Source organism: Manis javanica, chromosome 11 (assembly GCF_040802235.1).
Source record: "Manis javanica isolate MJ-LG chromosome 11, MJ_LKY, whole genome shotgun sequence".
NCBI classification, from domain to species: domain Eukaryota; kingdom Metazoa; phylum Chordata; class Mammalia; order Pholidota; family Manidae; genus Manis; species Manis javanica.
In genome coordinates, this window is record NC_133166.1 from 33,727,396 (window position 1) to 33,746,179 (window position 18,784).

General features: G+C 42.4%; 1 long non-coding RNA gene across 1 annotated transcript; it reads right to left on the reverse strand.

Annotated features, from left to right (window-relative positions):
* Window positions 1-1,043: 1,043 nt before the first annotated feature.
* On the reverse strand, window positions 1,044-14,719 carry LOC140844247 (uncharacterized). The gene is made up of 3 exons (XR_012122393.1): window positions 14,612-14,719; window positions 12,620-12,701; window positions 1,044-1,566 (listed from the first exon to the last, which is right to left on the reverse strand). It is a non-coding gene; the product is annotated as an uncharacterized lncRNA (long non-coding RNA).
* Window positions 14,720-18,784: the final 4,065 nt, after the last annotated feature.

Consider the following 18,784-nt stretch of genomic DNA (forward strand, 5'->3'; position numbering starts at 1 on the left):
TGAGGCCCACCTACAATAGGGAGGCCAATCTGTTCTACTCAGTTTACCAACTTAAATGGTACTCCCATCCAAACACACTCACACAGAAACACTCAGAAGAATGTTTGACAAAATACCTGGGCACCCCATGGCCTAGTCAAGACACATAAAATTAACAACTACACCTTCCTAAAGAAATTCAAAGCCATCTGTGAGTCAGGGGAGTGGAATTTCTTTGGATGTGTGGGTCTTTCTTGAGGCTGCCAAAATTACACTACACAGGAATTAGTAAGAAAAGTCCTTTTACCCTAATGCTTGAATAGCCCATTTCCTGAGATATTTTGTTAATTGAGGCTTAATGGCATGATTATTCTCATTTTCCTTATTTTACCGTGTTTGAACTTTTAAAGAATAGCTAGTTGCTCTCTAGAATGAATTATAGATGCAGATTTTATCTGATAATAATCCAAGAGTGAGCCTTCCATGCATTTTTCAAATAGCCATCTACAGTTCCTTTAATCAAGAAAATCACACCAAATGATTAATATTTCCCTATGATTCTAAATCACCTCCCCAAAAAAGAAAAGAAAAATGCTCAGTTGTATGAATATGGAACCAAGGTATGATGATGCTAAGGAAAATTATCATCTAAGAATCATTTCAAGTAATAAATAAAAGACCTATGCCTTCACTTGACCCCAATATAAGGAGAAAAAGACAGTTCAACCCCAATGTATACACCAATGTAAGGAAAGCTGCAGGTGATTTTTTTCTCATTACATTAGTACAGTAGTGGGGTCATGATTTTGCTGGTTCTTCCTCCATGTGTTGCCATCTGAGCCAGCCTGGGCCATGGCCTTGGTCCTCCCAGGCAAACAGCAGTAGCAACTGAGCAGATATTGAACTCCATGTTAGTAAGTGAGTGCAAGAAGCTTAGGTGAGGGTTCTCAGGCTCCATCTCCACTACCAAAGGGAAGAAGAGAATTTAAGCCTACATAGTGAGAAGAGAATCAGCTCATCTTGCTCGCCTGAATCTTAACTGTGACACCCCGTGGTCTGTGCAGACATGAGCTGATGGTTAGCATTCGCTTGCAGAAAGAGGAATCCCCGTTATGCCTGGCTGTAAGAGCATTTAATTTACAGAATAGATGGCAGAATTAAAGAGACAGACGCCAGGGTCAGCTTCCAGGAATGACGCCCAAAGACGCACTGTAGATCTGGGTCTCAGAGGGCCCACTGCTCCTGCCACAATCAGGGGGTCATTCCTCTGCAGGGAGAAATTGCATCCAGAACTGTGATGCTGCTGCCATGACCCGCACCTGCAAAATGGGTGCTTTGTGTCCACCTCTCACCCTGACTTAACTCAGTTCCCCAACCATTTTCATACAGCATCAGAGAGGGGGCCTGAATCACACCCCAACCCTAGCTATGAAGGTGTAGGGAAGTGTAGTGGTCAGTGTCCAGGCTCAGCAGGGCGGAACGGCACTCAGAAGGAAAGAGCACACGATAATGTGGGCTCCATGGGTGTAGCAGGGAGCTTGGGTTCCGAGATGCACACTTCACCTCTTTGACCGTCAATTCTCCAGCCTGTGAAAATGGAAATAAGACCTACTTTAGAGAATTAAATGACAGCCCATATTCAAAGTTTCCATTATAGTAAGTCCCATAAATGTTGGGTTCCCTTTAAGCTTGCAGGACTAGAAATCCAGGTCATGACTAATGCATATTAATCAAAGTGATTTCTAGGTAAGTCTGCTAATAGTTATTTTAAGGCATGAATATTCAGTGTAGGCACCACTGAGTTCATGAAGTGTGCAAGGTGCTGCACAGAACTCCCTTGGGATACACAGATGGTGAAGCATGCTATGCCTCTGCTTCCCAGGGGCTCCCACTTGTAAGAGGATGGCTCAAGTTTGGGGTGGGGGGATCAGAAAAAGCTTCAAAAAGGGGATGGTTGAGATGAACCTGAAATAAGGTGACTAGGTGGTTCATCCAAGTCAAGCCCTTATGAGCTGATTACTCTAGGGCCGCATAAACCAGGATTGTCCTGAGCAAAGCAGATACATTCTAGCTTTAAAGGATGCAGCTTGCAGCTTTGTAGCAATCCCACAGGCCTAGCTGAAATCAAAACTGTTTATTTCACAATCATGTGCTGTCTTGGCCTTAGTTAGGCTGAGAATAAACAAGAGGGGGGAAAAGGATAGAATGGGCTAACCCAGACATGCTCCAAGCGACAGAAACACAACTCTGACTAGCTTGAGCAGCAAGGGGACATTTATTTGGGTCACAAAACCATGGGATAACGTGGGCTCTGGAATTAGAAAATCAGGACATGGACTCCATCACTCATGTGCTTGCTCTCTTTCTGATCTCTGCTGCTCTCTGCATGTCAGCTTCATCCTTTCAAACTGACTTTCTCTCCAAAGATAGACCTCTATTCCCAAAGCTGCAGGCTCATATCTTTCCTGCATCACCATGTGAGAAAAACTCTTCTCAGCTCCAGTTCAAAAGTTCCCAGGGAGCTATTCTGATTGGTCCAGTTTGGGTCATGTGCCCATCCCCGGGACCAACTTCTATGGCCAGGTAGGAAGATATCAGTCTCTCCTAAAATCATGTGGGAAGGAGGGGGTCGAAATTCTCCAGATGAAGGAGGGCTATTTCTAGGAGGGAGGAATGCTGGAAGGACAGAATAATACACAGTCACATTAGGGAATTTTGAAAATATCTGCATTTTGTAAGGATAAACCATCTATCTGGATATCCTCAGTTTGAAAGCAGACCCTGCAGTCTGTTTGCTCATTTCTTTGCCTGCACTGACCCCCCAAATGATTACCGAGGAGCCTCTGTGCCGTGGCCTGAGTAGGAAATGTACAGCAAGGCGGGTCATCCACAAGTCCAGAACAAGGAATAAATCCCTCAATTAGCAGACAAGCAATTATACATCCAAATAACTACCCAGCCACATATAAATTCCATGACAATTTCAAGAATGTCACAGAGAGGGGGGCACAGGTAAAAAAACACCCACATAGACTCAGGATCAGAGAAAACGGGATTATAAGTAGGTTGTGAGATCTTGAGAAAGATCTCTGATGTTCAACAGTGCCATCTCTTAAAAGATGAATATCTTCCTCACTGCTATTGAAAAAATTAATTTAACACAGATAGAACTAAAACAATTTGCTTCCTTCTCCCCTGCTTCTAAGCCAGTTGAGTTTATATGAATGATTAAGGAAAGTTTCTGGAATATACAGGTCTAGAAAAGTTCTTTGAGAGAAGTAATGCTCTATTTCTCAATAAGCTGGCATTAAGGGACAATACCTGAGAATGACTGATATTTTTTTTCCACTTATTACAAAGCTGGTTTGACACCTCTGCCTTTTCTGTTTACACTCCTCTGGCAATTATCATTTGCACCAGTCTCCTGGTACAGCCCACAGAGAGCATTGTTCAATTAGCTATCATTTGAAGTGTGTGAATACCACCCTAACCAGTGACCTAGGGCACTTAATTTAACCTCTCTAAGCCTCATTTTCCAAATTTGAAAAGTGAAGTTAATAATACTTTCTTTATACAGTTGCTATGAAGATTAAAAATAAAGTACGAAAAGTCCCCAGTAGTGTGCCTGACATGTATGTATTGGTCCTAATGTATTTCCCTGCCTATTTCCTTCTTCCCCTCTCCAACCCTGACCTAGGCATAGAGTTTATTAGAAATCTCTGCTCCATTAATGCAAGAAGTCTGAATTTTGTTTTGCTAACAAGTTCAGCATGGGATTCCTCTGTTCAGAGCTAGGCATCTCCGTGTCCTGAGGTCACAATATTCCCCAGGCCTCATCTTTTATGTCTAGCCAACATGGATTGGTTTTTGCCTTGGATAATGGCAACCAGCCACTAGCTGGGATCCTGATCTAAAGTCAGTGGACCTTAATGCTATTTCCAATGGACTCTGAGTATTTCCCTGGGAGATAAATGATGGAGCCTTTATTTGCCACCTGATTCAGATCCCCTGATTTGGACTGTTGATTATCTCCTCTTGGAGGTCAATCCCTATATTGCCATTTTCTTAGCCCACTTTGCTCCAGCTTCTCCTTCTCCCTGAGCTGATCTATCTCTGAGGTCCTGGTATTGCCTAATCACTCAGCTCCTTCAGGTTTTAACAGCAAACCCTGGCCTTGGACAGTTAGGACTGTGCTGTGTGGAGGTTTTTTGAAGAAAGCTGGAATGGGTTTGTTAATCAGTCTGTCTGAGTATGATTTATCATCTGTCAAAATTGATCAGATCAGATCAGATCATTCTTTACCAAATGTGTTAGGTCGGGTTCTTCAGAAACAGACCCTGAGATGAGGATTCATGTCCAAACGATATGTCCTGGAAGCAGTACCAAAGAAACCAGTAAGAGGCTGGGAGGAGCAGGGAAGAGAGGGGAAAGAGGAAAATCCAGGGCAAAACTTAAGACCAAGTTGCAGGCTCAGCCTGACACCACAAGGGAGCTCTGGAAGGTACATTATACCCCAGAGTTGATCTGAATGAGAGGCAGGGGAGCTGGGCTCCCTCCACTGCATTACTGGTCTTTAGAAACAAAGAACACAGGAGCTGGGAGTGAGGCATAAGAAATGGCAAAGGGGGTGCAGGAGGATCTGGGCAAAGCTCCCACACTATCCACTCCTCCAAGTTCCCTGTTGGAGAATCACATTTTCTGCTTTCATACCTCAAGAAATGGGGAACTTACTCTCTTAAGATTCATCACTTTCTAGTATTCAACATAGCTAATAGTAAGATACTTCTTCCTTATAGGAGCTAAAGTGTATCTCTGTAACTTCTGCTCATTGGTTCTAAGCAATTAACCAACAGTCCATCAGACTCATCAGATTTTGTTCAGTATCTGTTATGTGCCAGGAAATACACTAAGTGCTGGTTTTTGCCTGTGGAGTGACACAGAATTGATCTAATTCTTCAGCACATTAGGTAATCATATCAAAAATTACTTAAAGTAAGTTATTAATATTTATAAGACAAGTTAATATAGCTCATAAGAGGCATATCAGTAACAGCATATCAAAATAGTCCCAAGCTATAAACAACCCAAATGTCAAAGAATGGACTGTAGTATAGTTATACAACAGAATATTATGCAGCAATGAAGGGTCAAAATGACCACTTCCCCCAACACGGATGAAGCCCTCGGAATAATGCCTAGTCATAAAAAGTGATTCCACTGCTGATAAAACTAATCTATAGTCGTAGAGGTCAGGGAAGTGGTTATTTCTAGGGCACAAGGGAAACTGTTCTTAAACTTGATCTGGGTGAGGGCTACACAGGTTACGCAGGCATGTACATATGCAAAAGGCATTAAGTTGTTCACATCATATGTGTGTATTTCACGGCAGTTGTGTTATATCTCCAAAGTTTTTAATTAAAAGGATATCAAAAAAAGATGAGGTTGAGAAAATACAGTAGATGAAGGGTTGAAGACAGTAATACAGACCATATGATGACCCCCACACTTGGCATATGTAGCCCACAGTTAGCCCTCCCTCTTCCAGGAGCCATTGGAGCATAAGTTCCCTGGATGGTAAATCACACCCCAAAGTTTATCTCTCCAGCTGTTTTTTCTCCAGACTAAATAGTCCCATGTCCTACAGAAGTTTTCAGTGTCCATATCTCTAATACTTTTAATTTCTATCTTCTGTATATTATGATATGTAGATATCATAGAGCTGTACAGAAAATTCACAACTACATTTCTCCTGCTCACCCATCAGTATAGCCCAAGACTACTTATGGGAGCCACATGATGAACTGTATGGTCTCTAGCCCTTTAACCACACACCTTCTTTTTTCTTTTTTTAATGATTCTTTTATATTGACATACATACAGCAAAATGCACAAATCTTAGTGTATAGCTTGATGAGTTTTGAGATGTGTGCACACTCAAATAAACCATCCCCCAGATCAAGATATTGAATATTCTCACTAATTTTTCCCCCTTCACCTAGTTCACCCATCTTCCCACACCCTTCTCTATGGCAACCACCAGTCTTTTTTTTTTTTATATCATTAATGTACAATTACATGAGCAACATTATGGTTACTAGACTCCCCCCATTATCAAGTCTCCACCACATACCCCATTACAGTCACTGTCCTTCGGCATAGTAAGATGCTATAGAATCACTAGTCATCTCTGTGTTATACTGCCTTCCCCATGCCCTCCCCCACTACATTATGTGTGCTAATCGTAATGCCCCTTTTTCCCTCTTATCCTTCCCTTCCCACCCATCCTCCCCAGTCCCTTTCCCTTTGGTAACTGTTAGTCCATTCTTGGGTGCTGTGAGTCTGCTGCTGTTTTGAACCACCAGTCTTTTCTCTGTGTCTGTGAGTCTATTTCTGTTTTGTGTGTTTGTTGTTTATCAGATGGAATTTGTATTCCTCTGACTTAGCTCACTTAGCGTAGTACCGGGTAGGTCCATCCATGTCATAGTACATGACAGGATTCCATTCTTTTTTATGGGTGAGTAATGTTCCATTGTGCACATATACCCATCTTTTTTATCCAGTCATCTATCAGTGGACATTTAGGTTGCTTCCATATTTTGGCTATTGTAAATAATGCTGTGATAAACATAGGAATGCATGTAACTTTTTGAATCAGTGATTTTATTTTCTTTGGCTAAATTCCCAGAAGTAGAATTGCTGGTTTGTATGACAGTTCTATTTTCAGTTTTTTAAGAAAACTCCATACTGCTTTGCATAGTGGCTGCACCAATTTTCAAGCCCACCAGCAGTGTAGGAGGATTCCCTTTTCACCATATCTTCACCAACATTTGTTATTTCTTGTCTTGATGTCAGCCATTCTGACTGGTACAAGGTGGTATCTCATTGTGATTAACCACGTACCATCTTGACTAACTAAAATGAACTTTAAAAAACCCTGACTATGGTTATAATTAACTAAAATGCCCAAGTCATTATCATATGACCATTAGACAAACCAGTTCTCCATTTTGTCTTCATAGTATTGCTTCTGTTAAATCCATGTAGAAGACTGATATTCATATTTAAGTTTTATTGCCTAGTGTCCATTTTAAACCTTTATTCTATCATACAACATACTCTATCCCTCCCAGCTTTACATCATTTCTAAATTTGATAATTACCCTTTGACAAAAGCACTAATAAAACTTGTGTAGAACAGGATCAAAGATGGAAACTTACAACATGTTACTGGATCAGTATTTTTCTGGAGTGTAATTTTCAACCAACTGTTTGAGGTTCCTTTTCTCCATTTGTCTCAAAATATTTTGTGGAAATCAAGATGTCCTACATTTACGGCATTTTTCTAATCTACATGTCTAATAATCCTGCCCCCAAAACACTTTGGTTCTTAGTTGACCCATGCTGCCTCCTAGTGGCTATGTTCTGGATGTTCTAGAATGTTAGCAAGTGCTCAGCATTGGGAAATTCTGCTCTCAGTTATTGTCCATAATAAAAAAAGTCAGCAATACAGGCTTTGTAGAAATCTGACCTATTCCAGAGAAAGTGTTTCTACCACACTCCATGCTGATAAGAAAGAATTTCAAGTCCTGCTCATGTGGCTGCTTTCCAAATATCTGATTCCTGCCAGGCCATCCAATGTTGTGGGAGAGGGTTCTGATCATCACAGTAAATGCATCAGTGTAATATTAAAGTTTCCATTCATTGATCATTCTCTATGAGCCAGGCCTTGAGTACTTTAACAGTGTAAAGTCCTAGCTCTCCTACTTATAGCAATGACCTTATGTCTCTTTCCCTCAATTTCCACGCCCAAACATAGATATCACTCTTACAGACTTGTTACAAGGAGTAAATAAGCCTGGCACTCAGCCCAGGGCCCTACATGTAATAAGAGTGCTTTTTCCCTCTTTATTATATTTTTAAAAATTCTCAACCTACAGCTGATTCTCCCTAGACAAATACTTATTATGCAAAAAAAGTCAAATAATCATTTCAATAGATTCCTAAAGGACTTTCATTAAAGTGCAACATCCTATTCTTAAGAATAGGAGATAAGAACCAAAGAGCAGGAATTGGCATATATTAGATACACAAATACAGTAAGAACAATAGGACCTTCTATGTGCAAGGCACTTAGCACATAGGACTTTGCATATGTTATTTCATCTGAATCTCACATAACCCTACGAGGTAAGCAAGGAAACAGTTATTATTCTTTCTATTTTGCAAATGATAGACCCAAGGAACAGGGTTTTAAGAGACTTTCCTAAGGTTATGGTGGAACCGTGACTTCAGCAAGCAAGTTCAGCCTCTGAATAGATTGAGGTTACATCCTGTGGGTAATGGGTGTAATTGAGAGTCCTCTGGGGATCCACGCTGGAGCCAGTGTTTCTTAGACATGCCCTACAAGACTGAGAAAACACCATGAAAGTTGAATCTCTGTCTTCAAATGGAACTAAGGTTAAGTATTAGCCTATGAGCTGCAATCTCATTGTGTACAATTATAGGGTGATTACCTTGTCCTGTGTGATCAGGTCATAATCAGCTATGTATTTTCAGGGAAAACAATCGCACTCAGAATAGAAGAGTAGATTTGGGGCTATTTTGACTTTGACTTGACAGTCAGTAGATCTAGGTTCCAGTCCCATCCCTGTCAGTAACTATGTATGTGAATTTGGGAAAGTTACTTAACCTCTTAGTTTTATTTTTCTGACTCATGAAATGGTGAGTAATGTACAGTTTTTGCTGTATTAAACACAACACGCATGTAAAGTATCTTGCTTAGTGCTTGACTCATAGTTGGTTTTCAATAATTAATTGTTGGTATACTTTCCTGCTCCTCATTTTTCTCCATCTTTGTGAGACTCAGATTCATCATCCACAAAATCAGAATAAGGGATAGATCAGTGGTTCTCAAAGTGTGTGCCCTAAATGAGTAGTGTCAGCATCACCTGGGAATTATCAGAAAAGTCTTGGGCCCTAGTCAAAAATTCTAGGGATGGGGCTCCCAAACCTGTGTTTGAACAAGCTGTGATATCTAAACTCCAGTTTGGTCCCCAGTGACCCCCATGTTCTAGACTTCATACCCCTGCGTAGTTGTGTTCCACCTTGAACAGGATTGGTCTGCCCTACGACTGGTATGTGTCTTCCAAGATGATATTACAAAATACACAGGCTTCCATCTTGGTTATTCTCTTGATCTTCCTTGGATCACTGGCTTTAGGAAAGCCAGATGCCGGGATTTCAGGGCATTCAGGCAGCTTTATGGAGATGTGCACCTGGTGAAGAAAGGAGACCTCCCCTCAGCCATGTGAGTGAACCCTTTTGGAAATAGATCAGCCAACCAGTCTGGCCCTCAGATGACTGCAGTCCCAGGAGACACCCACATTGTAGTCTCATCACAGACCTTGAGCCAGGACCACTCTGTTAAGGCAGTCCTGGATTTCTGACCTTCAGAAACTGCATGAGACAATAAATTTTTGTTACTTTTATCTGCTTCAAGTTTGGGGTAATTTTCTACTCAGTAATAGATAACTAATGCACAAGTCCACCAGGTGATTTTGACTCACACTTAAGTTTGAGTACCACTGGAAAAGATGATTCCTAAGTTTCTTTCCAGCTCAAAAATTTTGGAATTTGGTGGTCAGTGTTGGCAATTAAAAACCAAGCAAGAAATGGCTCTTTGTCCTTGTACCAAACAAAAGAACATTGTTCTCTGCAACAGTGGTTTCAGACCAGGCCATTGAAATTCATGGAAAACTTGGTAAAGCTGGAGAAATTCCAGAGAAGGCAACTGAAAGAAGTTGGAGCCCAGACTACTGCCTTCTCTTGGATCCTAAGACAAACAGGATTCTAATGTTGGGGAAAACCAGATATGCCAAAGTCTACAAAATGACAGGGCATGTGGTCAAGACTGCAGACTTATTACCCAAGTTCAGCTGAGTCAACAGCAGCAAATGTAGTAGAAAGGACCCAGACTCGAGTCAGACAGACTGGGTTTTGCTCCAGAGAAGCCACTCACTTGAGGAAAATTCAATCATCTCTCTGAATCTCAGCTTTTTCATCTAGAGAAAAGGGCATAAGACTATTTGCTTGGTAGCCCAAAGATGAGAATTTACACTGATCCACTTAAAGAACCTGCCACAAAGCAGATTTTCCAGAAGAAAAAACTATCATTGGAAATGAAAGCAGGAAGAGGTGGCCTTTGTGTGATACCACGTCATACATGTCATCTGTGCTTTTGTGTTGTTAGACGTAGCCTATGCTGACCTTCCAGCTAGAGTCAATGTGAATTTAAATGGATTGGTGGGTTAGTTTCCATTTGGCTCGAAGGCAAATGACAGATGTTTGAATAATGCCCTATGTTGTAGAGGTTGACCTCACAGAGGCTGAACATCCCAGCCTCAGCACACCATCCCTTGGCACCCTCCACCTCACACCCCCATCATGAACCAGAATCCTGAAGGAAGCAACCACCAGAGTGCCCGAGGGAGCAGCCGGACCCGGTGATGCTGGGGAGGGGAAGTGGCGATGGCACCTCCAAAACCAAGGATGGTTCTGCTCCTTTAGGCCCACGTTTGTTCAGCAGTGTCTCTGGATAGCGCTTTTCCCTCCCTCCAGCTTTGAGTTGGAACTGAGCAATAACTCCCCCAACGATCTCTGCCCACTTCATTGGCAGCCATTTCCCTGAGTACGAACACCCTCTTGGATATTACAAATGTACCAAAAATAATCTGCACCTAGTTTCAAACAACCTGTTCCCTTCAGAAACTAAAGATCTAAATAAGTAATCACCCCAGAAAGTAGATAATTCATCCCTCCTTCCAAGTTCCCTCTGACATGCCTTAGCTGTTTTCGGCCACAACACTATTGTTTTTGGAAAATATTCTCATCTGGTTACACGACTGTTGAAACTTGCCTGTAAAATGATGAGCCATTTGCAGCAGTGCCACAGCTGAGGGAATTAGTCGCTATTAAAACCGTGTTCAAACCAGGGCGTTGCCAAGGCACAGGCACCTGGGGAAGCTGCCTGCAGGGTTTGGCCCCCTAACAAAGGCTTGAAGAGGCCAGGAGCTCCGTGGGGTTTCTAAATCACGGACAGACAATTTGAGGTGAGAAGTTGCCTGGAGACTTCTCCAGATCCCACAGTGAGTGAAACATCCTGGGTTCTAAAACCTTTTAATTCGCAAGAGCCAGATGTGGCCTGAAGTGGGCCTGTAAAGGAGGGAAGCTTCAGGAGAGGGGCCAAGGGAAGAACGGAGGTGAAGAAAAGCATGCCCGTGACCCATTTTTCACTTTCTCCATTATGTGCAACTGTTCCTAAACCCTTAACACTTATCCAAATAGCAATTAATACATAAACTAGCATGTTCCTGCTTGTAATTGAAAGTTGTAAATGGTTGTAAAGTCAGCCATGTGTAAACGGTGGAGTGACGTGTGTGACGCATCCTAGCAAGACTTGCCCAGAGTTTTAATTTTTTGTCAAGTCTGGATTAGCCTGACAGTGGGGACCATACGCATGAGTAACGCAAACAGCCAAGGACCTGAAGTCTCTCCCTCTGTTTTAGTTTGGGGTGTACGGGAACACTGGTCCCCAGCCGCAGGCTGATGCTTCCAGTGGTATCTTTCTCCAGCCAGCATCTAAAAGTTAATCTGCATTCTCGGATGCCACCCAGACTCAGCTCTCCAGATGGTGGGGTGGGGGGCTGGAGTGAAGGGAGAAGAGGTTTGAAATTATCAGGAAACTCTGCAGACCTGTCCCTGAATGGCTGGCTTTCACACTTTTTCTTTTCCTGTTACCTCTCCTAAAAGAATTTCGAGAGACTCTGTACCTATTTGCACATTTTTAAATTGACATTTAAAATGTTTCATCAGTAAACTAGCTACACATAATATAAATTATGATACATTGTAAATATTAAGTTTAAAATTTAGACTGACATCTAATTATTTTTAGTGTATCCATGAGACGTAAATATCATCAGCCTTAATTCCCATCATCATCTACATAAAAAAGAAATACACATGCAAATCTCTTTAGCTGTCTAATCTTTAACATTGTGGTTTTCTCTTCTTGAATTTATTTCCATTCCATTTCACACCCTGCATTTTAGCTTAATATGTTGTTTTGATCTATAAGGTTTTTTTTTTTTACTGATTCTCAATACTTTTCCTCAGCAAAGCTAAGCATATAAATTGGGGATTTTACTTCCTTTGATTTCCTGTGACTGTAAATATTATATTTAATACCCAAAATCATTTTTTGTAAAAGCAGATAAAAGAGTCTAAGTGTTCAGAAAAATAGAAAACACTTCCTACCTCTCACGGGTTATTTTAATTTTAATTTTTTTTAAAAGTAATGTTGGTTTCCCGGGGGAGGGGGGGATAAACATAAAGCTAATCATTTTCTTTTTGTTGATATACGAAGCATGCAAATGAGACATGGATCAAGACCAAAGAGAGCATTCCTACCAGGCTTTTGCCTTTTACTGGAAATGGAGAACGTGCAGAGAGGGCACACCTCCTAGGGGTTTAGAATTTCGACAGGCTTTCCTAGGGATGTTGAGTATTCCAGTTCTACAGTCCACAGAGAGAGATAGCAGAGCTTTGCCTTGAGGTTACTGGAAATGAGATGCAGACTTACCTAGTCTTACCTGCCCTCTGCTACGGTTGAGCAAGCTTTAGGGTCACAAGCAAGGTATCTCTGGGCAATCTCTAGGTGACAACTGAGAGAGAGTTACATGAGAATTGTGACCATGCTTATAATATATCTGAAATTATAACTTCCCCAGTTAAAGTCTGCTTTTTTAAAGCCACCCTTTTCTCTTAATGGAAAAATGTATTAGGCAGGAAAAGAGCCCAATAACAAACCAATGGTGCGTTGATTAAAAGGGGCTTCATAAATACCAATTTTTAAGATTGTCTCTTTGTTTGGAACCTGGGAGGGTTTTTCACTCCAAGATAAAACCCCAGAGTTAGACTTGGGGAAACAGGTGACAGGTGCTTCTTTCTTTTGTGAATCAAGAGGAGGGCAGTTGTAACCTCCATTCAAATGCCAAACAAAACCCCCAAACCCAAATGCCTACCCGAGCATGCCTGCCAGTGGGACTAGAAGCCACAGAAGCACTGCTTCCACCTCAGTGTTTCCCCGCCACCTGCTGAATCTCATGTGGGTAAGTCAGATGGCCAGACGCTAAATCCCCTGCAGAAACCTGGCTGTTTTGGGGTCTAGTGAATGTCAGATTCTTTTCCTGTCCAGCCTCTGCATTATCAGAAAGCATCTAGATGAAGAATGGAATAGGTATTGAGCAATCTGATCCTTGATATCCAGACAAGTGGAAAAGCCTATGAGGTGATGGCTGGACCTTGAAACATGGGAAACAGACAAGCACCTCAAATTCACCAAGAGACCAACTGAACTTACCATTTCCACTCCTGCTTCCCATACACCTAAGCATGCACCAACCCTATTTCCTCTCTCAGGTTTCATATCTCAGTGGAGGCACCAGTATTCACCCAACATACTGGAATATCTGCTTTTGTTCTTTCCCCTTTCTCCCACCCCAGCCCAATTCTCCCTCCCTGAAAACTTTCAGATCTGTTCCCTCCCCTCCTTCCTCATGGTCAATGTCTTAAGATCTTCATCCCCTTTTACCTGGACATTTGTACTCGATCTCCAATGTGCCTCCCTGCCAAAGATCTCTGCCCTTATATTGATGCCAAAGTAATATTATAAAAACATAAATTGATTAAGTTATTCAAGGACATTCCATCTCCTTGAGCAACTGGTTGTACATTAGAGTAACCTAGGGAGCTATTAAGGCCCCAGTGTTCAAGCCACCTGCCAGACCAGTTAAAGCAGAATCCTTGGGTAAGGCCCAGATATCAGCATTTTTAAAACTCCGCCACCAATGCCCAACCAAGAGTGAGAACTGCTGTTGTATGCAGGAGTTCATGCTCAGTCTAGCTCCAGATGCAAACTGTTAGTCTCCACTTGTATGCTTCAACCATACCAAAGATCTCTCCGTCCCCCTAACAGTCTACCTCTCATCTTTTAGACTTTGCATGGCATGTTCCTGCCACTGCCTGGAATTCCCTTCCTACTCCCTTGACCTGGAAACTCCTACAGATTCATAAATACACTGTCCCAGTGAGGGTGTTTTCTCTACACCCTGTACATGCCATCACTACAGCCCTTCCCACACTGGGAAATACTTGGTTTATCTGCATGGTCACCTTCCTGCCCATCAGACCCTGAGCTCATTCAGAACAGAGAAGTGATTCATCTCTGTGTCTCCAGTGCCGAAAACATTTCAGCTAATTCTCAGCACATATGGGCTGAGTGAATGCATGAATGAACGAATGAATGAATGAGGCATAGATGAAGCTGTTGACTCTCTATCTCACACATTCCTCCAATTTCACTGTGCTGTCCTAGGTATGTTGATTATGCAGAAGGCCCACACCCATTATTTTCTGTATCAGATATTTCCATTTGCATCTCTGGAACCACAGGGAAACATTAAAATAAGTAATGAAAACCATACAATACTGATTAGATATTAATATCCTTCCTCCTTTTTAGGGTAAGAGAAATATCTTCATTTGAGCCATGTTTGGATGCTCAGATACTCACCTCCTTCTTTGAATTATTAGTATCTGGTAATCCCAATCCGGGTCCATTACATCAGAATGCATACCCCTAGATACCAGGCTTTTATAATGACAGAGAGCTCTCAGTCACTCCACTTGCAGTTAGTTGAGCTTCTTCTACCTGAAATACAATAACTCTGATCATTCTGTTGCAAATTCCCTACTGGCATCTCTCTGCAGTGTTAACTGTTTTTCTCCTCCCAAACCTGCTCCCTTCATGCTCTTCTCTCCTGTGCTTTCTCTCTCTTACTCTTGCTCCTCAGCCCCCACCTAAGCTTTTCCCTGAAAACTCCTTCCTCTCCCTCTTTCCTCCCACAGCAGAAGTCAGAGGTTAGGTGGGGTGACTTACAAAATTCTCCCCAACTTGCAGAAGCCATACCCGGATGACTGTCTTTCTTACACACTCAGACACTCAGTAGCAGCCCTGAGGCTTTTCTGATTGAACCATTCAGTAGCCATCAGGTAAGGCCTACACTTACAGACCTGGGTAAAGACCCTCTGCTCCGTGTATCTCAGGAAGGGCGGCCTCACCCTTGAGAAGTCCAAAATGACCTCAACTTATTGGAAAACCCTGGCATTTTTAACATTTTTAAATAAATCTTTTGTGATTTCTTTTTCCTTGATTATAAGAAATACATATATACACACATTCCTTAAAACTGGGAACTATAGGAAAGTACACAGAAGAAGATAGAAATTCTATATAATTCCCTCAGGAAGACAAAAGCCACTATTACATGTTAAATTGGGAGCATTTTCTTCCAAGCTTTTATCCTATAAATATATATGCATGAAGTAGGATTGTATATAGTTCTGTTTCCTGATATTTCATTAAATTACAATATAAACATTCCCCCATGCCATTACAATGTCTTCATAAATACAAATGTAACACATGATATTCCATTGTATTCAAGTGCCAAAATTTCCCACCATTCTGATACTGTTGAAAATTTATATTGTTTCCATGATGATCATAAATAGCTTTGTACCTTATTCCTTACACACATGTCTCATATAGATCTCATAATTTCCTCGGCCTTAATTCTTCAAAGTAGAACTACTTGCTCAAAGGGTATGAATAGTTTATGACAATTGATAAATATTGCCAGCGTGCCTTCCGAAACCTTCCAGCAATTACAGTGTAAGTGATGTGTGAAGGTGTTCATCTCATCAAATTCTTGGCCTGGCTTAACCGTGCATCATCATCAACAAAATGAACATGGTGTGACCAAATAGGTGGTAGAGATTCTGTAATGGACAATGTATAGATACTCCTTTCTAAACCCTGGAGTAATGGAATTTTTAGTCCTTTCTGGACAATATGTGTAAATGTGTTGATATAGGATAAGTGAAAGTAACAAATGTCAAACACTCCCTGGTATAGCGCACAAAGTTTGTTTCTCATCACAGTTTGGTATGGATCAGGTGGCTCTCCCTAGAAGCTCACCTCTGAAGGATGACTCAGGAACTCAGAAGGCTTCTCTGTCTTCTAACTTGGCCTCCCCAAGTCTCTTTACATCGGGTACTATGAATGGGAAAGAAAGAGCATGGGGAAGGCATACCCACCTTTAGCTGCCCCAGACCAGAATTATACATCCCCCTTTCTTTGTCATATCCCCAAAAACGAGTAATTCAAACACCCATCTGGTATGAGAGAAAGTTAAGTCTTCGGATGTTCCCTTTCTTAACTTTTTTCTGAAAATCTGCCCAGAAATACTCACATGTCCATAAGCCCATTCTGGGTGGCAGTTGTTCACTCAGCCACCTTGCTGACCATTGCTACCCTCAGCATCTGGTTCTTCCCTGCATGGAGTTTCAGGCCTCTAATCCACCTCACTATGGGCACACACCCATGGCTCTCCCCTGGATCAGAGCTTCCAGCATTGCTAAATTCAGGGCCTCAAACTACTGCTCCTGTTTAGTCTCTTTCTCTCTCAACTCCACTTGCCTCTGTGTCCATTGTCAGGCATGCATCTCTCCACATGGAGGTCCCTGTCGGCCGACATGCTCCCAGTGTAGCAGTCCCAGTGGTGAAAGAATGCCTCTTTCCTGTAGTTCCTGGACAGGAAACAACTACAGATGCCTACTGTGTCCAATTAGTGGGAGTTGTCTGAAGATAATATGATCTAAACAGAACTAGGATCAAGCTAGAGTGGAATATAGAAGCTGGGAGCCACTGGGTCATCAAGGCAAATATGTGACAGGTGTACTGTCAGCACTACCCATAGCAGTCATGCTAATTAGACCTGGCCCCCTCAACTGTGGGGCCCTAGAATCCTTTCAATACAGGGTCTTCCAAGAAGTAGTTGAAATCCACTTGCCATCTCTGCATTAAACTTGATATTCAGCAGTAGAGTATTCAGTACATGATAGGTACTTAATAAATAGTGATTTAACAAAGCAAAACCAAACCTACATTTGAGCCAAGGAGGGCACTTAGTAGCAATGACAGTCCGACATTAGGAACCTGAAGGTCAAAAAAGTTTCATGGAATTTGAGGCAGGTGCAGAGACCAAAGCCAGGGAATCGCAGAGGGTCAAAGCCTAGAAGATGTCTGAAGTCACTTGGCCTGCCACAACAGCCAGCTGGTCTCCCTGCCTCTGATCTTGACCTTTCCCACTCCTGACGATGCCTTCTCCATGCCCCAGCTATCAGTCACTACCTTGTTTAAAACCTTCTTTGATTTCCCATTGCTTTTAAGGTAAGGACAAGATATTTCCTACAGTCTCCAAGCCTGCCAGACTCAGCCCCTGCCTCTCTCTCCAGACTCACTTCCACACTGAGATAGAGTACTTTCTCTACACACACTGACTCATCTATCTTCACCATCAACCATGAACCAGGCTCTCTGGGACAATTTTATAGATGAGAAGTTCTCAACTGATCCTCTAATAGATTATGTGAATTGGCCAAAGTCGTAGATGAAGCTGCCAAATTTCTCAAGTGAAATTTGAAGCCATTCTTGTCTGGTTCTGAAACCTGCATGCAGGAAGAGCTGAGGCATTTATAATTAATTCAGCTTTGTGTATTAGATACTTTCTTTTCTTTATACCAAAGTAGCAAAACAAAACTGGCTCTTGGCCCACTGGAACTCATTCATGCAGAGAGAGAGAGATCTAGTTGTTTGGTTCACTTTTAGCCCATTGTGTTGGCACAAGGTAGGCAGAATTTTCTAGTGTGTGAAAGTTGGCTTAACTTCCCCAAGTGGAGAGTGGCCAAAATTACTATTTTCCTTTATTTTCCATTTTTTTTCTTTCTTCCTTACTTTTTTTTTAAAATCACAGTTATTCAAATCTGTACCAGTGAAAAGAAGGAATTCCAGGGAAGTGTCCTTTGGATGAGTCAGCCATTGTGAGGGGGAGAGAACACCCAACTGTGATCCCCTTCTCTTCTCTTCTCACCCTCATCTCCACCCCTAGCCTCCCACAGGTTTGGTTGGACTGAGATTTTGCTCCCGCTACAAAGGGAGGCCCTCTTCTGTCAGTCTGGAGCCCCCAAAGAATGTGAATGCCCCAGGGCTGAAAAGCGCCTTTCATGGGGAGCTCCAGAGCGGGAGTCTCTTTGGCCTTGATTGACAGGAGCACCCGTACACCAGCAGGCAGCTCCCTCTCCCTGACCTGGCTGTTTGGCTCAATGGCAAACACTAAACCATCCAGCCTCCAAGGACATGAAACCCACACTGACTGCATCAAAAGGAAGGCTGCTTTCTGTCCAGCAGCCCCCTCTGGCTCTGCAGGCTGGGACCTGACAGCTGGGCTGCACCACGGAGGGCACCATGCAGAAGGGCATGGAGCACTACCTTAGCGTTCACCACCACGCTGGTGGCCTCAAAGCGTGCCTTTCCCAGAGGGGTTCAGTTTGTTGCAACATCTCACAGCCATTTATCTCAGGGAAAGGGTGCAACGTATCTTCCATCTTCCTGCTCCCAGAGTGGGCATGCTTGCTTTTATAATCACAAAGCGACTAATGTAAACTTTGCACATCCTCATGGGGCTTTCACTGTAGGTGACATTTCATGTGCTCTTTGAAGGAGCTGAGTTGTCACATATGCTAGGAAGGGTCTGGTTGAAAGGGCAGGGCTTCAGCCACCCCGCAGAAGGCAGTCTGCCTCTGATTGAGAGTCTTTCTTAAAGGTCAGTTAAAGTGGGAAGTG